The 4,715-nt window shown below is 35.9% G+C and overlaps 1 pseudogene; it reads right to left on the bottom strand.

Moving 5' to 3' along the window:
* Nucleotides 1–1,539: 1,539 nt before the first annotated feature.
* Nucleotides 1,540–3,526, bottom strand: LOC123467396 (annotated as a pseudogene).
* Nucleotides 3,527–4,715: the final 1,189 nt, after the last annotated feature.

Here is a 4,715-nt window from a genome sequence, read left to right as displayed (position 1 = left end):
CTACAATTTCGGCCGGCTCGCCAGCTGTATTTGATGTCTCCGTCTGTTGAGTTTCAGCTTCTTTGATGTCTCTGGAAACAAGATGGTCAAAAGGCGTAGATATTTGTTGTTTGTTTACCTCGGGAATGATCCCATTTGACTCATCTACAATGACGTTTCGACTGATTTCAACTTTTCTCTTTGATGGGAGCCATATTCGATAAGCTTTTGTGGACACACAGCAACCAACAAAGATGCCTTGCACAGCCTTAGGATCAAGTTTTCGTCGTAACGCATCAGGAATATGTACAAAGGAAACAGAACCAAAGATACGCAGGTGCGATACATCCGGCTTTTCTCCATGCAGAATTTCATAAGGAGTTGCACTTCCAGTTCTTCATAGGATCCGGTTCTGTATGTAGACTGCGTAGGCGACTGCTTCAGCCCATAGGTAATCAGGAACATTTCGTGCAAGATACATACTTCGTGCTGCTTCCATTATAGTACGATTTGCCCTTTCGGAGACGCCGTTCTGTTCTGGAGTATATGGGGCACTAAGTTCATGGTTGATTCCCATTTGTTCAAGCCATTCTTCAAATTCTCGATTCACATATTCTCCGCCATTGTCGGATCGTAGTGTGCAGATCTGTCGATTATGTTGATTTTTAAAAATGGCTACGAACTTCTTGAATTGATTGAGGGCTTCGGACTTATGTTGAAAAAAATATACCTCCGACCAGCCACTGAAGTCGTCCTTGAATAAAACGAAGTAACGAGATTTGTTTGGAGACATCGTTTGCATAGGTCCACAAATGTCAGAGTGTACCAGGTCGCCTACATTGATACCTCTTCTTCTTCCACTTGGAAACGGCAGACGATGCATTTTACCAAGAATGCATCCTGTACATAATGATGATGGGAAGTTACTATGATTAATGTGGAGACCGCAAACTGCATTTTGACGTTCCATTTTCATGATGGTCTTTTTGTTTGTGTGTGCGAGTCTCTGATGCCAAGTAGAGATTGACAGGCTGGTGGCGGCGTGTGACGTTGTTTGAATTTTTACAGTGATATCAAGATAATATAGCTTTTCGTTGGCGCGTTTGCCAGTCATCTCTAACTTTCCGTGGCGAAAGAAAGTTACTTAAGGAATAAAGAAAATTGATTAGCGATCTTTGTTTATGTGAATATGTGAAAGATAAATTAGTATACCATATCATCAGAAAAAATAGCTTCTATTCCATGTGCTGTGGCAGCACTGATAGAAAAAAGATTTATTCCTAAGCCAGGAACGTAAAGCACGTCAGTGAGTAGGAGGGATATTCCGATACTGTTAGTTACTTCCACATCACCCTTTCCTTCAGCTTGTAAACAAGTTTTTCCGATACCGAGGACCAAATGAGTTCCTTTCTTGATTGATTTGAAGTTAACAAGGATTGATCTTTTATCAGTCATGTGTTCAGATGAACCAGAGTCGGCAGCAAAACCATAGGTCTCGAAGTCAAAGCTAGTTGACGATAGATAACTGTGATCTTGATCTGCTGGTTGGACTAGAAATGAGATATTTGCGTTTGCTTGATGTTGCTCTGCTTCATTCCTCAATCTCACTCTACAGTTTGAGACCTTGTGTGGACCAAGACCGCAATAACCACAAAGTTGCTGTTGATATGGTGGAACTCCTCCTCGTCCTCGATACGTTCCTCAAAATCCGCGACTACCTCCTCTTAAACCTGGGTATCCACCTCTTCTCGTTCCGCGTGGAATGAAGTAAGGTTGAGGTCTGCCGATCTGCTGATAAGGAAAGCATGCTGCCTGAGGAAGATTTCCGAATTGACTGGGATGGCTGTACCTTTGAAAATTAGTTGCTGCATAGGCTCCGCCTTGTTGAGATGCATTCCCATCTTGATTCGTAGTAAAGGCTTGAGAGATTGCTTCTTCTTCCTGAAGCTTTGCGAGAAGTTGACAGTTCTGCCTTCCTCGGGTGAGTTGTTTCATGTTGTGTAGAAATGACGATAGGTAGATGGGAGAGTGGACAGAATTTTCGACATTACTTGTGTCTCTAATATTTGTTCACCTACTTCTTTGAGTCTTGACCACAGGAGTTCAATAGCAGTGACATGGCTTGTCATGTTGTGTCCTTGTTTGTATTTATACTCAGTGAATTGTTGAAGTAAGATGAGCCTATTGTCAGCTGCATTTCGAGCATGTTGATTTCTGATCCTGTCGTACATTTCCGCAGCAGTAAGAGATGTGCACAAGGTGTCACGAAATTCATCATCGGTCGTAGCGAAGAGATAATTCCTTGCAGTGACATCTTTCTCTTTCCATTTATTGATGAGATTGGCGTTTGTGACTATACCATTTTCTCCTCTAGCCTAAAATTTGTAATACAGTTTTTGGTTATTATTGTAATTTGTTTTAATAGTTTAACATTTGTGATGCTTGAAGTACGTAGATAATTACTAACTCATAGTCAGGTTTAAACAGTTTAAGTGAGTGATAATAGTTCCAACTTTTTTTGATTACATGTATAAAAGAAAAAGATTAAATTATCTGGTTTTCTTAAAAAAAACATTTAAATATTTTAAAAATTGTTTTATGAGTTATAAATGCATTGATTGATTTGAATATGAGTGCATGAGTAAAGTCAAATTTATCTGTTTAAATAATATTATGTTGTTTTCTACTCTTTGGGAGTGCATGAGAAAAATCGAAATATCTGATTTTCTCGAAGTTACTTTATTCTTTCTGCTCTTTAAAGTCCATGAGTAAAATCGAAATATCTGATTTTTCTCGAAAAAGAAAAGAAATAAGGATATGGTAACATTTCTGTTTTTACTATTGAGCATAATGATGATTGTTGGTATGCAAATTAATTTTAAAAAAAATTATGATGTTCTGCATTAATATACTATTGAGCAAAAAAAAAAAAAAAAAATGCCTGAAATATACAGCGACTGCAAAAATCAATTTTACGATGAAAAATTTTTAGTATCATTTAAGTTTGCAATAGAGGATATTGTAACGCACAGCTGACGTAGGGTTATGCAACCTATAGAATTTATCTCATGGTTAACTCCCGAGAGTTAGATAAAACTGATGATTATTAAATGTCACAGGAAGGTTATCACCCAATTACTTAAATTCCTAGAACAGGAGAAAACGTCCATCGATGGTATAAAAGAAGACCACTCGGCTGGATCTGGGTTCCTTCCGTCTTAGTTATTCATATGTGTCAAACTTGTTTAAACCTTGTTTCCCTTATTCTTAGTTTACTCTGTAGTCAATTCTCTTTGATTTCCTAATAAACGGCTCTGACGTCGATTGCCCGTTACAATATGTTTTAACTTAAGATGTGTAGTTGTTTTTGGCTCGCAAAATAAATTGCTGTACAATATTACCTCTGCGGGTTTGAGTTCCACTCCATCAATGATGTCTAAGAGACCATGTTGTCCAAGATTAGTCTCAAACCACACTTCCAACGACGAAAATGGCTTCCATTGAACTTAGTTAGATGTTCAGTATCCTTAAGAGATGAAGATTCCATTTCAATGTTACTCTTTTAGTCAGTGAGAGTACTGGGCCCATAACCTGTTGATTTTAAATAAGTATATTAGACATGTTATTTGTACTTTGCATAACTAGAGATGTATTATTTTGTTATAGAGAATAACATCACAAATAACTTCTTGAGGAAATACAGATTAATTTATATTCTTACAGTGATCCAGTCTTGACAGATAGAGAAGAGAATGAGAATAAGATTTGACAGATGTATATATAGTAGTGAGACAAAGGGTGAGTCTAAACAGCATCATTTGTCTTGAGTCGGTTTCGTCAACTTATCGGGTTCCTTGGATTGCGCATTTATATTTCAACAAATACCCTGTGATATTATGAGTTTATACTTCTACATGTAAACAGAATCAAATATACTTGTATTCAGTGTGAATACACTGTCATACCATTAGTTTTTACTTCTACATGCAAACAGAATCAAATATACTTGTATTCAATGTGAATACGCTATGATATTATGAGTTTATACTTCTACATGTAAACAGCATCAAATATACTTGTATTCAATATTAATACACTGTTATACTGTGAGTTTTTACTTCTATATGTATACTGCATCAAATATACTTGTATTCAATGTGAATACACTGTTATACTATGAGTTTTTACTTCTATATGTAAACAGCATCAAATATACTTGTATTCAATGTGAATACACTGTGATACAATGAGTTTTTACTTCTATATGTATATTGCATCGAATATACTTGTATTCAATGTGAATACCCTTTTATACCATGAGTTTCTACTTCTATATGAAAACAGGATCAAAAATACTTCTATTCAATGTGAATACACTGTTATACCATGAGTTTTTACTTCTATATGTAAACAGGATCAAATATACCTGTATTCAATGTGAATTCATTGTGATACTATGAGTTTCTACTTCTTTATGTAAACAGGATCAAATATAATTGTATTCAATGTGAATACACTGTTATACCATGAGTTTCTACTTCTATATGTAAACAGGATCAAATATACTTGTATTCAATGCGAATACACTGTGATATTATGAGTTTATAGTTCTACATGTAAACAGAATCAAATATACTTGTATTCAATGTGAATACACTGTTATACCATGAGTTTGTACTTCTATATGTATACTGCATCAAATATACTTGTATTCAATGTGAATACACTGTTATACC

This window comes from Daphnia magna, unplaced genomic scaffold (genome assembly GCF_020631705.1).
Source record: "Daphnia magna isolate NIES unplaced genomic scaffold, ASM2063170v1.1 Dm_contigs184, whole genome shotgun sequence".
NCBI lineage: Eukaryota > Metazoa > Arthropoda > Branchiopoda > Diplostraca > Daphniidae > Daphnia > Daphnia magna.
The sequence above is the reverse complement of the archived record's forward strand: the minus strand, read 5'-3'. Positions and strand labels throughout refer to the sequence as shown.